Source organism: Arachis ipaensis, chromosome B8 (genome assembly GCF_059453495.1).
Source record: "Arachis ipaensis isolate K30076 ecotype BB chromosome B8, ASM5945349v1, whole genome shotgun sequence".
Taxonomy (NCBI): Eukaryota; Viridiplantae; Streptophyta; class Magnoliopsida; order Fabales; family Fabaceae; genus Arachis; species Arachis ipaensis.
In genome coordinates, this window is record NC_142443.1 from 36,671,661 (window position 1) to 36,690,251 (window position 18,591).

An 18,591-nucleotide genomic window follows, 5' to 3' on the forward strand; every position below is an offset into this window, starting at 1 on the left:
TTTGATGGTCCGCTCTGGTTTTGTAGTGGCGGCGGTGCCAGTGCTAGGTATGTGTAAGACCCAGAATCTTTGAAAAGTCTTTTTATGATCAAGTCTCAAATCATATAGTTATTTATAGCCTTAATTTCAGAAATTATTTTATTAAAGATAATTAAGGCAAGTTTTGATTTATTGAACTTGAGATTAGTTACGATTATTATCCAATTTTGTAATTATTGGATTATTTTCTATATTTAAAGTATAAGGCTGATAGTTATGGAATAATAAGGATTTTATATGATTTGGATTAGATAAGTAATATTTTAAATATTAATACCGCTGCTTTGGGAAAATAAATGATTTAATTATATTATTTCTAATTATTGGATTTGGGCATTTTATTGAAAATAATTTGTAAGATTGATGAGCAAATAGTATTTTCTACGTACAATAGTGTTGGATTTAATTTGGGTTTCAATTACTATATTATACCCAATTTTATTTGAAATTACCATATTGCCCTTAACCCTAAGTTTAAAAAAAAACATGAAACCCTAAAACCCTAACCCGACCCATTTTCCCCCAAGACCCAGCCATAGCACCCACAATGTACCCTTACCAGCAGTAGTAGCACGCGTTGCTTTCCTTTCTTCTTGAACGAAAGAAAAGAAACGGCAGAGGGAAGGGGAAGAAGGGAGATGTCCGCCGGCGCCACCAAGTCTCGACACCACCACCAATGCCTCCGAGTGAGACGCCGAGCTGCTGCACACGGGGAAGCGTCCCGCCACCGCGTCCTGCCCAGTTGAGGTCGCCACCGTTGTTCGCGGGCCGACTCTGTCACAAATCGGGGCTGAGGCGAGAGTGGAAGAGACTGACGGAAAGGCCTTGCGAGGAAGGTTCACGCCGTGCCGCCGCTAGTGCTAGGGTCTGACGCCGCCTGTCACCGTCGCGAGCTTCCTTGCCGTTGCCACAGGAGTTGCCTTTGCCGGTGCCGTTGGAGGCACGAACGGGAGAACGCCGTTGAGAGGGAAAACATGAGCTGCGAGCCACGAGCTGAGGAGAAGTTCCACCCTTGTTGCCACCGGAGGAGTTCCGTGCATCACCGCCGAGGGTTGCCGCGGGTGGGGAGAAGACGCCGCCACCTCGCGCCGCTGCCACCATCTGAGCTCGCTGCTGCTAATGATGGTAAGCCCAAACCGCCGCCGGCAAAGGGATTCAGGCCGCCGCATGTGTTTCTGCCGAAGAAGGGAGCTGCATCTCCGTGATTCCAGCCGCCGGGAGAGGTTCTGTGACCTCTGGGAGCACCGCCGGAGCTCCGAACTCAGATTTTGCCGCTTGAGACCCTGTTGTCGTCGCCGGAAAAGTTTGCCGGTAAGAGTTTTATTTGAGGTTTCTATCCTTTTTGAATTCCGAGAATACCGTAGTCACTGCGTGTTGGTTTCATTTGGCGCGATCAGAAATTGTCGTCGCTGCCACTTGAGGTGGCTGCCGGGCTGCCGTTGAACCGGTTCGGAGACCGCCGCCGTTTTGGTTCAGCCGTTTCTCCTTCGGTTCGGTAAGCATTTTCGGTTTGAAAGTCTTTTGGTTACTATTCTGTTGTCTCACGCTGAGGTTTGTGGCGTTAATTGCTATACGATTGAGTTTCGGTTGTTGTATGTTGCGATTAGAGTGTTAAGACGGTTGCGAAAGTGGCTTGGAACTGAGGTTTTGGCTGCCGGGATTTTGATTGTTGATCTCGGGTCGATGCGGAAAGGATTATGTGACGCGTTTGGGTTATGGAAATTGCGTTTTGAGGTAGGGGCGCTTTCCAAAAACTATGTTTTATGTATTGGAATTATTACATATGGATATTAATGTGAGATATTATGTATTTGGTGATTGTAATTGCCTTATGTATTATTTGATTGACTCGAATAATTATGGATGTTGGTTTGACTGAATTGTTGTGCGGCTTTATGAAATGTAACGTTTTAAAGTTGATTCTTTAAAGATTTGAAATCTGAGTTTAAACCGTTGAGGATTGGTTTGAATTGAGTCAATTATTTCAATGATGTGAAAAGTCGAATGCACTTTTGAATTCAGCCTGGTTTACTTTAATTGACTTGGTTATGGACAAATGATTTATTGCCGAACTGATTCTTTAAAGCTTTGGAAATGAGTTAAATCGATTGATATTGAGTTGATTTTGAAATGGTATCCTTGAGATACACCACTGAGGCGATTGTTGGATTTAGCCTACTTTGAATTGATTTCTGGTTTTGTGTTGTTGAAAAGGAATGAGGAACGGTTTAGTTGGGACCCGAATCGGGTGGTAAATGTCCAAGTTTTAGGGAAGGTGCTGCCGAAATTTCTATAAACTCTTAGTCTTGTTTCAAAGGTTATTTAAAAAAAGGTTGGATTTGAGAGATTGTATTATTTGATTTATTAAAAGGATATTTATGTCTTCAAGCTTAATTTATTTGATGAACCTTATACGTTGAGTTCGGCTTATTTAGAACTGAACTATTTTTACCGTTTGAATCACTGAAGGAAAGAATGATGCTATAATATTGATTTCAATATAAAAAGGAGTTTTTAGTGATTTTTAAAGGAACCTAGATTTTTGATTGAGTAATGAAGTTTGAGGCATTTTAGAAGAGTTGGAAAAATGGGTTCCAAAAAGAAATCTGAAAGCGGTTTGATTCAAATGAACTGGTTCCGTTTCAAATGAGTTGATTTTGGACCGGGTTGGAACTTGTGATTTTGTATGGTTCAGTTTCATAATAAATTCAGTTTTATTTACTTGAACCGAGAATCTATGATTTTAAGAGTTTCAATGAATTTTAAAGAATTGATGTAAGATGACCTTCCCTAAAGACTTGGGACTCTGCCGAGAAGCTTTTGTTATAAAATCCCATTGTTGGATGAGTGATTTTGAATACTTTGAAATAAATCCTTAACTTGCCATGGTTTTGGAAGTTTTGGAAAGAGAATGCCGAGAGTGGCTTTGTTTTCAAAAGGAGACTCACTTTGAGTAAATTTGGCTTATGAGCCTGAGATGATTTGAGAAAATGAGATCTTTAAAGCCAAGGCTGAAAAGAGTTGAAATTTGATTTCAGAGTGAAACGGCTTGAGAAAAGTAATTTATGGCTTAAATTTCGGTTTTATGAATTTAATGATGTTGAACGGTGGAAGTGCTGTTTTGTTATGGGCCGAAATGGCTGTGTATGATTATGAATATTGGCTGGTTTTGGATTGAACCGTGAGCCGGAATGGTTGTGTATGATATTGATTTATGGCTGAATGCCGAATGAGTTATGGGCCGTATGGCTGACTATGAATTTTGAATTTAAGCCGGATGGCTGAGATGGATGTTGATCCATGGCTGGAACTGAATGAATATATGTTTGAGATACCTGGGTAGTAGCAAGGGTTGTGGTTCGTCCCACTTGCTCCAGGTCAGAGACTGTGACGCCTGGGTAGTAGCGATAGTAGTGGTGATTCCACTCGCTCCAGGTTGAGCTTTTAAACACCCACCTGGGTAGTAGCCGCAGTAGTGGTTATTCCACTGGCTCTGGGTTGAGCGGGTAGTAGCAATGGGGTTGTAGCTCAAACCTACTTGCTCCGCGATGGGTGTTTCTGTCCATGGTTAGCTACCAGGACGTGTCGGGTTGGCTATATAACCGACAGATGATATCATCAGCCACTAGGGACAGGCATACATCATATGCATCTATGTGACATTGTTTAGGTGTGCATATTGTACTTGGTTTGCCTTTGTGATTAACTGCTAATTGTTCTACTTGCTGTAACTGTTTGTTTGTGCTTGAACTTCCTATCTGTGTTTGCAATTGGGACTCTGTTGGATTGTGGTGATTTGGTTGATGGTTGGATTGTTTGGGCCTAGGGCCGTGGTTGGATTGAGATGAACCGATGGTTAGTTTCGGTTTTGTGTTTCTGATTTGGAAAAATATGAAAGGCTATTTTGGTTCAGCATAGATAAACCTTTTTGAAAGGGCTTTTGGTGTTTTTGAGAATTGAACGGTTCCTCTTTCAGAAAAGATTTCTGACTTTACCTTATTGAAAACTGTTGTTTTTGAAAAGAGGCATAAGACAGTTATTAATCACTGGTGTGGTTATCTTCATGTATCCTATTACAGTAATTCCCAAAAACCCTCTACTGAGAACCCTTTCGAGGATGATGTTCTCACCCCCCCCCTACATTTTTCACCTTTCAGGATACGGGCGCAGAAGTTACGAAGAGCTTATTTAATTGTTGTTGTGATGCTCTGTATTGTTTTAGTTATGGTTTACTGCACCCTCGCCTTTATCTTGATATAATCTGTAAGAGAGATAGAAATTGTATTGGATTATGTTTGTAATATTATATATATATATATATATATATATATATATATATATATATATATATATATATATATATATATATTTATGTATATATATATGGAGGTACTCTTTATGAGTTGTTGTAAGTTGAATGGTATTTATGCATGTACGTTATCGAACGAAAGTATCTTTGGGAGCGGTATTGCAGTTTAAAGTTTTAAACAGGCTCATATTTTAGTATTAAATAATATAAGTGTCGTCGTAATGTCCGAGCTATCAGAGTCGTGCAGCCGGAAGCGTGAGCTTTGGTAGTTAGGGTGTTACATTATGGTATCAGAGCAGTTCTTCCTGTAGAGCCTAAGGAATGGACTGACTATGCTTCAATTGTATACTCTGAGTGTTTGTCATGTCTTAGGTCTTGTCGAATGACGAGAATTAGAGCTTTATGCACATGACGATCTATTGATTTAACGCTGTTAGTCTTGCATTGCATAATTCCTGATATTAAGTTTGGCCGGCTTAATACTAGTGAAATATGTATATGAAAGTACTGATGGGTTATCATAGATGATATACGAGTTTTGAGTAAAGCGAATCGCGGGTTTTGGGAATGTTGGAAACTATTTCTCGAGGCTGCTCAGTTGTGTGTCTTGAATTTTGTTCAAGTCGACCTATTCTTTCATATCCTAACTTGAAGTTCTTGTTTGCTACTCCTCTTGAAAAGTAGTTTGATGTTCTACTCTATTCCTCTATTCATATGTATTCTTGTTTGATCCTAAGTGCATATGCTTGTTTGAAATCCTTATTGTATCTGGCTTTCTCTGTTTGAGTTTTTCTTGATTCATGTATTCCTTGCTATAGCTTTGAACTTGTCCTATTGCGTCGTGCATTTTAACTCCGGATTTCGAGTCCATTCTTGAGAAATTACTGATTTAGTTTTCCTCTTATTTGACAATGATTATAGCCAATTTTGAGATTTTGTAAATTGCTGTTGATTAGATATATACTTTTTTATATATGAGACTTTGAGATTACTCATACAGTTTAACAACTATTTCTTTCTAATGCCTCGCCTGTACTTTTACTGGTTTATAGAACTGCACCTACTTAAAATACAATTTGACTTTCTAGTAATTTTACTATAGTTCCATCGCACGCCTTTATCTGATTATGCATTTGGGGATTTTTCAAAATTCTGGGAAGAAGGAATTCTTCGCTTTTATTCCGATTGATTTTTGTTGATAAACTTTACCCAAATTATTTTTAACTTGAGTTCGGTTTAGCATACTACATTGTTGATGCCATTGTTATTCTTTTGAAAATGTTGGACTCATAGCTTTCTTCTTATGAATGGACTCGCTCCTTCTTAAGCTTTTCACCTCTATGAATGTCATACATGATTCTGTTTTTAACTAATCTTTTATATCTTGTGAAATTACCATTGATCTTGGTTTGTCCTCTCTTGTGAATCTCATCTGTATGTGAGTCAGTTTGATTCGTTTCAAATTAGTGCATTGTTTATTCTCTCATTTTCTCTACAAGAGTTTTTAGTTAAAGATTTACCTTTGAGAAATTACTAATGATTGAGTTGTCTTTCCTATGACTTTTGTATTCTTTTGGAACAAATGAAAGCTTGTTTGATGACTCATGCCTAGTGAATCTTGTTTGGACTACTTTGGTTTAAGATCCTTTCTTGCATGGCTTGACTTCTTTTTAGTACATCTTAAACTTCTTGAATGTTCTTCTGAGATGGTGATTTCAAGAACACTTTTGGAGTCTTGTTTTGAACTTTTTAAAGAAGTTTTGAATCCTCTTTGAAGAATTATTAAACGGAATTTATTTTCTGTTGCTTGATGGATATTGAAACCATTGTTCAATTTTGACAAAGTTGATTTTAAGTTGGCATGTGCTATTTTAAATGAAGTTTTGAATAGCTTCGTCGTTTAATGGAAACCTGTCCGTTTGTAACGCACCACTTATTTCCTTTACCAAATTATAAGCAAATTTTTACTTCGGAGTTTCTTTTCTAAAAAGAGTTTAATTTTCTCTTTCGTCTTTGCCATGATTTTATACACGCTTGTTTGAATATGAACTTTGGGAATTTTTGAACAAGCATTTGATTTCTTTTCTGAGTTTTATGATTGCCTTTGGTTAAGTTGTGCACCTAATTATCTTTCTAAAATATTTGAGGAAATATTTTAGCTCTTAGCCAAACTTGTGTGCATTTTGTTTTTAAAACTCTACATGATCTACTTCAACATGAAAGCGTATTAAAAGCAAAGCCACATTTATGCTTTTGTTACTCTTTTGAAGGATGTTGTTACTTAACTCCTCATTCAGACTGCGAAGTGGTTTTTCTGCAAGTTTTCGATTCTTTTAAGAGCAATGTATTTGAAAGTATTTTAATTATGCTCTTGAGTTCTGTGAGCCTTGTCTTGGGTTTGAAATATTCTCTTCTGTAAACCTCATACTTCTTCGACCCAATTTGAATTTGGTTCAAATTAATGTGCTGATTCCTCCTATTGATCCTATTGAATTACCTTGATCAAAGGGTTATCTTGAAGTTGTCAATTGAATTGAGTCTAGCAAACTTCATTGCTCGAGTGTCCTTGTTTATTTGGAATTGGATACATTCTCTCAAATCTTTGAGTACTATCCTTGACATTTGACTCTCCTTTTTAAATCTTGTGTCCTTCTGAGTAGACTCGAGAATTGTTTTGATATCACGTGCGACTTGTAGACGTAGTAACGCAATGCGTTAGTTCTTTAAGACGTGATATGTGTATACGGAAGTTGAAGCGGTAGGTGTGCAACGTTATGAGTTGTGAGCGTTTTGTTCCTTGCGAACGGGTTTGTGGTTGTCAGGCTTGTGATCAAATTTGGGGTTTGTAAAGTTCTTGATGGAGTTGGAAAGTTGAAACTTTGAGGTTGATATGAGATTAGTGTGCGGAGGTTGAGTACATCGTTTTAACTCCATCCTATTTGATAGCCTTTGATGCCTTGCCCTTCTATCACATGATTGACCCATGTTATCTTTTGCATTGAGCCTACCTTGTAACGTTTGCTTTGCAATCACACTCCTACCTTTACATCCTTATGCTTATAACAATCAAAGTATTTGAAAATCGTATATATCATTATATTATGAGATATTTTTGCTTCTTCCGTAAATGTGTTCAAGGGTGAACTGTTATGGAATTTCTTTCATTTTGTATCAATTTTCGAGGGCGAAAATTTTTATAAGGTGGGTAGAATGTAAGACCGAGAATCTTTGAAAAGTCTTTTTATGATCAAGTCTCAAATCATATAGTTATTTATAGCCTTAATTTCAGAAATTATTTTATTAAAGATAATTAAGGCAAGTTTTGATTTATTGAACTTGAGATTAGTTACGATTATTATCCAATTTTGTAATTATTGGATTATTTTCTATATTTAAAGTATAAGGCTGATAGTTATGGAATAATAAGGATTTTATATGATTTGGATTAGATAAGTAATAATTTAAATATTAATACCACTGCTTTGGGAAAATAAATGATTTAATTATATTATTTCTAATTATTGGATTTGGGCATTTTATTGAAAATAATTTGTAAGATTGATGAGCAAATAGTATTTTCTACGTACAATAGTGTTGGATTTAATTTGATTTTCAATTACTATATTATACCCAATTTTATTTGAAATTACCATATTGCCCTTAACCCTAAGTTTAAAAAAAAAAACATGAAACCCTAAAACCCTAACCCAACCCATTTTCCCCCAAGACCCAGCCATAGCACCCACAATGTACCTTCACCAGTAGTAGTAGCATGCGTTGCTTTCCTTTCTTCTTGAACGAAAGAGAAGAAACGGCAGAGGGAAGGGGAAGAAGGGAGATGTCCGCCAGCGCCACCAAGTCTCGTCACCACCGCCGATGCCTCCGAGTGAGACGCCGAGCTGCTGCATGCGGGGAAGCGTCCCGCCACCGCGTCCTGCCCAGTTGAGGTCGCCACCGTTGTTCGCGGGCCGACTCTGTCACAAATCGGGGCTGAGGCGAGAGTGGAAGAGACTGACGGAAAGGCCTTGGGAGGAAGGTTCACGTCGTGCCGCCGCTAGTGCTAGGGTCTAACGCCGCCTGTCACCGTCGCGAGCTTCCTTGCCGTTGCCACAGGAGTTGCCTTTGCCGGTGCCGTTGGAGGCGTGAACGGGAGAACGCCATTGAGAGGGGAAACATGAGCTGTGAGCCACGAGCTGAGGAGAAGTTCCACCCTCGTTGCCACTGGAGGAGTTCCGTGCGTCGCCGCCGAGGGTTGTCGCGGGTGGGGAGAAGACGCCGCCGCCTCGCGCCGCTGCCACCATCTGAGCTCGCTGCTGCTAATGATGGTAAGCCCAAACCGCCGCCGGCAAAGGGATTCAGGCCGCCGCAGGTGTTGCTGCCGAAGAAGGGAGCTACATCTCCGTGATTCCAGCCGCCGGGAGAGGTTCTGTGACCTCTGGGAGCACCGCCGGAGCTCCGAACTCAGATTTTGCCGCTTGAGACCCTGTTGTCGTTGCCGGAAAAGTTTGCCGGTAAGGGTTTTATTTGAGGTTTCTGTCCTTTTTGAATTCCAAGAATACCGTAGTCACTGCGTGTTGGTTTCAGTTGGCGCGATCAGAAATTGTCGTCGCTGCCGCTTGAGGTCGCTACTGGGCTGCCGTTGAACCGGTTCGGAGACCACCGCCGTTTCGGTTCAGCCGTTTCTCCTTCGGTTCGGTAAGCATTTTCGGTTTGAAAGTCTTTTGGTTACTATTCTGTTATCTCACGCTGAGGTTTGTGGCGTTAATTGCTATACAATTGAGTTTCGGTTGTTGTATGTTGCGATTAGAGTGTTGAGACGGTTGCGAAAGTGGCTTGGAACTGAGGTTTTGGCTGCCGGGATTTTGATTGTTGATCTCGGGTCGATGCGGAAAGGATTATGTGACGCGTTTGGGTTATGAAATTTGCGTTATGAGGTAGGGGCGCTTTCCAAAAACTATGTTTTATGTATTGAAATTATTACATATGGATACTGATGTGAGATATTGTGTATTTGGTGATTGTAATTGCCTTATGTATTATTTGATTGACTCGAATAATTATGGATGTTGGTTTGGCTGAATTGTTGTGCGGCTTTACGAAATGTAATGTTTTAAAGTTGATTCTTTAAAGATTTGAAATCTGAGTTTAAACTGTTGAGGATTGGTTTGAATTGAGTCAATTATTTCAATGATGTGAAAAGTCGAATGCACTTTTGAATTCAGCCTGGTTTACTTTAATTGACTTGGTTATGGACAAATGATTTATTGCCGAACTGATTCTTTAAAGCTTTGGAAATGAGTTAAATCGATTGATATTGAGTTGATTTTGAAATGGTATCCTTGAGATACGCCACTGAGGCGATTGTTGGATTTAGCCTGCTTTGAATTGATTTCTGGTTTTGTGCTGTTGAAAAGGAATGAGGAACGGTTTAGTTGGGACCCGAACCGGGTGGCAAAAGTCCAAGTTTTAGGGGAGGTGCTGCCAAAATTTCTATAAACTCTTAGTCTTGTTTGAAAGGTTATTTAAAAAAAGGTTGGATTTGAGAGATTGTATTATTTGATTTATTAAAAGGATATTTATGTCTTCAAGCTTAATTTATTTGATGAACCTTATACGTTGAGTTCGGCTTATTTAGAACTGAACTATTTTTACCGTTTGAATCACTGAAGGAAAGAATGATGCTATAATATTGATTTCAATATAAAAAGGAGTTTTTAGTAATTTTTAAAGGAACCTAGATTTTTGATTGAGTAATCAAGTTTGAGGCATTTTAGAAGAGTTGGAAAAATGGGTTCCAAAAAGAAATATGAAAGCGGTTTGATTCAAATGAACTGGTTCCGTTTCAAATGAGTTGATTTTGGACCGGGTTGGAACTTGTGATTTTGTATGGTTCAGTTTCATAATAAATTCAGTTTTATTTACTTGAACCGAGAATCTATGATTTTAAGAGTTTCAATGAATTTTAAAGAATTGATGTAAGATGACCTTCCCTAAAGACTTGGGACTCTGCCGAGAAGCTTTTGTTATAAAATCCCATTGTTGGATGAGTGATTTTGAATACTTTGAAATAAATCCTTAACTTGCCATGGTTTTGGAAGTTTTGGAAAGAGAATGCCGAGAGTGGCTTTGTTTTCAAAAGGAGACTCACTTTGAGTAAATTTGGCTTATGAGCCTGAGATGATTTGAGAAAATGAGATCTTTAAAGCCAAGGCTGAAAAGAGTTGAAATTTGATTTCAGAGTGAAACGGCTTGAGAAAAGTAATTTATGGCTTAAATTTCGGTTTTATGAATTTAATGATGTTGAACGGTGGAAGTGCTGTTTTGTTATGGGCCGGAATGGCTGTGTATGATTATGAATATTGGCTGGTTTTGGATTGAACCGTGAGCCGGAATGGCTGTGTATGATATTGATTTATGGCTGAATGCCGAATGAGTTATTGGCCGTATGGCTGACTATGAATTTTGAATTTAAGCCGGATGGCTGAGATGGATGTTGATCCATGGCTGGAACTGAATGAATATATGTTTGAGATACCTGGGTAGTAGCAAGGGTTGTGGTTCGTCCCACTTGCTCCAGGTCAGAGACTGTGACGCCTGGGTAGTAGCGATAGTAGTGGTGATTCTACTCGCTCCAGGTTGAGCTTTTAAACACCCGCCTGGGTAGTAGCCGCAGTAGTGGTTATTCCACTGGCTCTGGGTTGAGCGGGTAGTAGCAATGGGGTTGTAGCTCAAACCTACTTGCTCCGCGATGGGTGTTTCTGTCCATGGTTAGCTACCAGGACGTGTCGGGTTAGCTATATAACCGACAGATAATATCATCAGCCACTAGGGACAGGCATACATCATATGCATCTATGTGACATTGTTTGGGTGTGCATATTGTACTTGGTTTACCTTTGTGATTAACTGCTAATTGTTCTACTTGCTGTAACTGTTTATTTGTGCTTGAACTTCCTATCTGTGTTTGCAATTGGGACTCTGTTGGATTGTGGTGATTTGGTTGATGGTTGGATTGTTTGGGCCTAGGGCCGTGGTTGGATTGAGATGAACCGATGGTTGGTTTCGATTTTGTGTTTCTGATTTGGAAAAATATGAAAGGCTATTTTGGTTCAGCATAGATAAACCTTTTTGAAAGGGCCTTTGGTGTTTTTGAGAATTGAACGGTTCCTCTTTCAGAAAAGATTTCCGACTTTACCTTATTGAAAACTGTTATTTTTGAAAAGAGGCATAAGACAGTTATTAATCACTGGTGCGGTTATCTTCATGTATCCTATTACAGTAATTCTCAAAAACCCTCTACTGAGAACCCTTTCGAGGATGATGTTCTCACCCCCCCTACATTTTTCCCCTTTCAGGATACGGGCGCAGAAGTTACGAAGAGCTTATTTAATTGTTGTTGTGATGCTCTGTATTGTTTTAGTTATGATTTACTGCACCCTCGCCTTTATCTTGATATAATCTGTAAGAGGGATAGGAATTGTATTGGATTATGTTTGTAATATTATATATATATATATATATATATATATATATATATATATATATATATATATATTTATGTATATATATATGGAGGTACTCTTTATGAGTTGTTGTAAGTTGAATGGTATTTATGGATGTACGTTATCGAACGAAAGTATCTTTGGGAGCGGTATTGCGGTTTAAAGTTTTAAACAGGCTCATATTTTAGTATTAAATAATATAAGTGTCGTCGTAATGTCCGAGCTATCAGAGTCGCGCAGCCAGAAGCGTGAGCTTTGGTAGTTAGGGTGTTACAGTATGACTCTTAATTCATATTACTTTGTTTTTTGTTATTTTTTATTTTATTTTTCACCTTTGTGCCTTATTATTTATATATAGCGTGCATCACGATTTTTATTTGGAACCTGTTTAAAATACTCTCTCACTTTTTAGGAGGTCTTAGTATTTCTCTTTTTTTAAATAGGCCAATAAGATTATAATAGATTAAGTCCTTTAAGCTATTGTGGAGCTAATGAAAATTAAATGTGATTATTATGCTGAAATTATGCCATTTAAATATTTTCTTTGGTTTAGAGAATGTATCCATTCCTGCTGTGAAGAAAACAAAAGAAGTTTACTGAATGAGAAAAATAGTAGACTTATATTAAGAATTATTGGATATTAAGTTTATTTTTCTAATTTCCTTTTGTTGTTACGCAAAGGGTACGAGATTGAAACCATTCTTTTTAGATCTCATCATATGTTGTTACTAGGATTTAGAATGTTGATTTATATAATTGGTTGATAGATATTTAGCATTGCATAGGGGATCAATTCATGTTACTACTTTGTATTGTAATTATGTCAATGTACTACTCATTTGATCAGAAAATGTCCATTGATTTGGGAAAAAAGAGATTTCTAGATTTTTTCTCATCTCATTAAACACCATAAAACGGTATATGGTATTCTTACTGAGTGTGCTAATATAAGTTATGTTATGTATTTTTCACATGCCATTACCAAATAGGCAAAAGATAAAATTTATGGGGAGAAGGTAAGGTACATTATTTAGTTGTTCGAATAAATAAATTCTATTCTGTGTTTATCACATGCCATTTAGTTGTTTGAATTGGGTAGTACTTATTTAGTCACATGACATGCTTTCAAATTAAAGGCAATTCCTAACCAAATACATACCATGAATGCCTTTAAGCTAAGGGATGTTATTGCAATTGAGTTAAAGAACTGAAATTTTATTTTGTTCATTTTGATTTTTCATTTGTCTTTTGGAGGTTATTTGTCGAGTTGAAAATACTAAAATATCTCCAATTACATGACGAGCTTCCAAACTTTTTAATTTTATATTCTTTTCATTCCAAGATCTCAGATGTTTTTTTGTTCTTTGTTCTCAGTCTCGGTGTATTATTTGGAGCTTTTATTTTTTTCGTCTTCTTTATTTCTTTATTTAATTATACCTGATTTTATGTGAATGATTTTTTTATACCAAGCATCTTCACTGTATTGTTATCTGTCTCGAGAGCTTTTCATTTTATTTTCTCCTTATACTATGCATCTTGACTGTTATTTTTTATTGGTTGGCAAGTATTCTGTTGTGGACTTGTGGTAACTACTTCATCACTTGAAATTGTTTGTATATATTTTTAGTAGGCAGAATGATTCAGTTAGAGACGAGTGAATAAATGCAGCGGCATACGGGGAGCAAATTGATAGGATTGCCAACTTACTAATTCTCAGGTTTGTGAATGTAGTTTTGGAGCTTAATTTGTTAAACATTTTTACATGAATCTCCCATTTTTTCCTTTCCTGCTTCTTCTCCAAGTAATGCAATAAAAATGTTTGTGAAAGTGGATCTGTTAGGGTCAGTGAATTTCATTTAAAAATGCAGTGGTGGTGAAAAAAATCTAAAGTTGTTTCACAACTATAGGACTTCTTTTAATTTAAAAAATTACTAAGGTTTATAAACTAGGAAAAGATATGCTGTCTTTCAGAATTTTAAAATCACAAATTAGTCATTTTATACAAAATTCATGCATATAAAGGGGAGGACTAATATGCTGGCTTTTATTTGATATCTTCTATTTCTTTATGGTTATTTCTTTGTTATTTTTTGTGGGCCTTACTCTCTTTTGTTTAGTTCTTTCTTTCTTGATTGAATCTTTTATTTTTTTTAGTTTTTTATTTCTATTGGGGTAAATAATCGGGTTGTTATTTCTATATGATGTCCATGTTGATTTTATAGGTATCAAACATTTTTTTTAATTTTTGTTCTGAAATTTTGGACAGAAAAGATTTGAGAATGAAATTTTGCTTTGTGCCTTTCTTATTTTTTTCATATTAAAATTATTTGTTCTTAGTAACCAGATTTTATTTGTATAAAATTAGTAAGAATTTGAGGTCCATGTTGATTTGACAAGTATCATGAACATTTGATTTCATTTTTCTTTTTTTGAAATTTTGTACACACGAATGGAGTCAATTTTAGTTTTTTGAGTTTTTTTTTAATTCTGATTAACGCTACGTGTCGTAGGTTAGTAGCCATATTTGATTAGTATAAATAGCGCTGCTGTTGTGAATGTGGTAACTGACATACGCTTATATACATAATTGTACACCACTTGAGTTTTACTTGAATGCTATTTATATACTTTTGTTTCCTGACTCACCTGTTCTTTAATTGTGGAGCAGCTTTTGGCTTGGGAGAAAAGGCTTTTTGGGCAAGTAAGTTATACTACTTGCTTATTTTTATATGAAATTTAAGGCGTTAAATATTTATATTTGGGTATCTCATGTGCTATTTGGTGATGTTTGTGTGTTGTCAGGTTTGCTGGGACTAAGAAAAGAATGAGTGTCTTCAAAGGCAATGGAAAAGATGGAAAGTGAAAAGGTGTCAAAAGACCCTAATAAACCAAAGAGGCAACTGAGTGGTTTCTTCGTTTAGTCCGAAAGGGTAAATTATTCTTCAGTCTTTACTTTTTTTTTCGCTATAACATGCTAATTCTGAATGCATCTTGCTGGTTGTCTTGTGCTTTATTGTGCATGATGCATCTAGCTTTGATTCTTTTAATTAAAAAAATTACCAAGGTTTAAAAACTAAGAAAGGATGAGCTGTTTTTCAGAATTTTAAAATCACAAATTAGTCATTTTGTACAGAATTCATGCATATATAGGGGAGGACTAATATCTCGGCCTTTATTTGATATCTTATGTATCTTTAAGGTTATTTCTGTATTATTTTCTGTGGGCCTTATTCTGTTTTGTTTACTTTTTCATTTCTTTATTGAATGATCTATTTTTTTGTTTTCTATTTCTGTGGGATAAATACTGAGAATTGTTATTAATATGAGTTCCATGTTGATTTTATAAGTATCATAAACATTTTTCTTTTTCTGATTTTTGCAGTGAAAGGAATTCATACTTAGATTTATATTTTTGCCTTTTTATTTTTTTCTTCTAACTAAAATTTTATTTTTAACTTAGTAACCGGATTTCATTTATATAATTAACACTGTTGTTGTGAATTTTATAATATGCTGGCTTTTATTTGATATCTTCTCTCTCTATAGGGTTATTTCTTTTTTTTTTTTTCTGTGTTGGCCTTACTCTCTTTTGTTTATTTTTTTTATTTCTTGATTGAATGATCCATTTTCTTGTTTTCTGTTTCTGTGGGCGTAAATGCTCGGAATTATTAATATATGAGCTCCATGTTGGTTTTATAAGTATCATGAACATTTTTTTTTATTTTTTTTATTGAAAAGAATTTATAGTCAGGTTTAGATTTTTGCCTTTTTATTTTTTTTCTTCTAATAAGGATTGTTATTTGTATGAAGTCCATATTGATTTTACAATTATCATCAACATTTTGGCCATTTTTCTTCTTTTGAAATTTTGTACACAAAGGAATTGATAGTCAAATATAGTTTTCTTTCCTTTATTTTTTTAATTTTAATTAATGCTGATTATGTTTTTTTTTGTGTGTTTTTTAATGTTTATTTTTAGAGAATTTTTGAAACATTTTTACAAGTGATACATTTTTATGCATTTAATTTCAAAAAGCTTCTGTGTTAAAAAAGTGAAATATTCTATATTTCGTTGCCGTATTTTTTAAAATCAAATTAGTAAGAAGGTTATCCTTATATGTTACTCTCTTTGTTTATTTCTTTAATCCTTGATTGAATCTTTCATGTTTTTGTTTTCTGTTTCTGTGGGGGTAAATAATAAGGGTTGTTATTTCTATATGATGCCCATGTTGTTTTTATAGGTATCATAAACATTTTTTCAATACAACTACTTGCTTATTTTTATATAAGTTATTTTTGTGTGTTCTTTTAAGTGGGTTTATAATCTTTATTTTTTTTGATATATGAAAGCTCATACGTGAGCAAAAAATAAGTTAATAAATTTATTTTTGGTTTTTTATATTCTTGATTAGTTACTTTATAAATACATATTTTGTTTCCCTCATTATTGGAATAAAATTAGTAAGTAGTTTATCCTTATTTGTTACTCTCTTTTGTTTATCTCTTAATTCTCTGATTGTATATTTTATTGTTTTTCTTTTAGCATAATTTTCTAAGTTTATTGATCTCCTATCTCTTGAAAATTTAGTTAAATAAATAATTAGCTTGTGTGTATCATCGTTGGAATATGATATATTTTTTTTATTGGAAATATAATTATATAGAAAGCCTACTAAAATTATGATATTTAAACAAAAATGTGTGCTCATTACCTAAGCCTGCCATCCCCTAGATTTATGCATAGGCTTTTTTGTTTTGATTCTTGCTTTTATCCTTATACTGACATGGTGTTGTTTTTGTTCTCTTCCTCTTCTCTCTCTTCTCTCTCTTTATCTATGCATTAGGTTAGGTTTAGAGGGAGTCGTATTGATTTACGTGTTATTTTTCACACCTCTTTGCTGTATTTTTCTCCTAATATTAGGTTAGGGCATAGGGTTCCAAGTCTGTCCTTCTCATTCTTCAATCTGAGCAGTTGCTCTATTTATATTTATTGTATTTCTCTCCTAATATTAGGTTAGGGTATAGGATTTATAGCAGTTTCGCTATTTTGTTCTATTTTGCCCCTTTTTTTTGAGCCCGTTCAAATTCAAACTATTCTTATGTGCTATAATAGTGTGCTCTCAACAGAAAGTCTACGAGAGACAAGTTAAATGAATTAGATCATTCTAAAAATTCATGTGATGAAGTTGATGAAAGTTAGGAGGTGAGTAATGTTAAATTATTTTTCTGAAAAGGGTATTGACTTTTATTTTTGGATTCGTTTGACTACGGCTATTTGTAATTATCTCTATAATTTGGTTTCAATTTTCATACTTTTTTTAAATTAGGAGTATGTGGTTGGTCTTAAAAATGCTCTGTTGAGGAGAGAGGAGCATCTTCCTTTGGAAGAGGTTGAGAAGATCCTTGATGCTGGAATTTGATGAGTCTTCTCATGGCTCTGGAGATGAGTCTGCATGTTAAATGAGATGACTGCCCATGCCAGTTAACTAGAGCTACTGATTAGGACTAATAGGGCATTAGATATTTTGGTTGTGTTCATGTAAGCATTTCATATTTTGGGTTGTGATGTAGGAGATGTGTGGATTAAGATGTTTTTATCTTCTGTATGAAATGCTTTGTGCATTTGTATTGGGCTTATTTCAAATGTAATTAATAAAGTGTTAGGGTGTGGAGTGAGGACACAATATCATTAGCCACTAGGTAAATTAATTGTGCAGTCCTTTATGTTTGTAGTTCAGTTATTTCTTTGAAATTCAATAAAGTGAAGTAGCTCCTTTATGATGTTAAAATCTTATTCCATATTTTAGGCTATTGCTTCACCTATTTGCTTTTGGCAAGTGAATGTTTTATAGGATTTAGATGAATGCATGTGCATGCTTGAATTCTTATGCAATTTCTCTATAAAACAATTTGTAACTGATCCTTTGTTAACTGTCTTTTAGACGGATTTCTTAGGTACGTGTTGGCCAAATTAGTTAATTTAGCCTAAGTGACAAAATAGTATATTTTTTGTTTTAACTTTTTATATTGACACTTTCTTTTAACTTTACCAGAGCTCTATGGAAAATGTTTGATCTATGAAATGTTTATTCTGCTCGAGTTTAAAGATTTTGGCTTTATTTTTCACATGTTCCACTTTTGTTCTCAGTTCAAGATTGAATTCCTAATCTAAATATATACATCATATCTCAATTTTGTGATAGGGATATAATTGATATTTTAATTTTCTTTGTCTCATATTAGTAAAATTAAAATTTATTTTCTAAGATATTCTTAGGAAGACAATACGAATACACTTCATGTTTATTTTATGTTTGCTTTATTATTATATTTCAATTTATAGCACAAACTAATAATTATAAACTTATAAAATCAGTTGTTAATTATGATGACTATATTTTTCATTTTTTATGTTTATTTAATATTTTGTAGTTTTTTAAATTGAATTAATTAGTTTTTGAAATACATGATTAAGTATATGTTAAATATTATGTTGGCATAATTATACCAAAAGAAAAAGATAATTCAAATTTTGAATTGGTATGGTCATAAAAAAAATAATTTTAATAATTAATTAGTTAAAAAAATTCAATAGTTACTTTTATTTTTATATTACAATAAATGTATTTATTTGTTTTTAAATTTAGTTAAAATTTTTCTTAAAATTGTCAATTTAAAAAGATAGTAAAAAGATACAAATTAATGTTAAATTATTTAAAGACATAGGTATTTTTTTTTTAT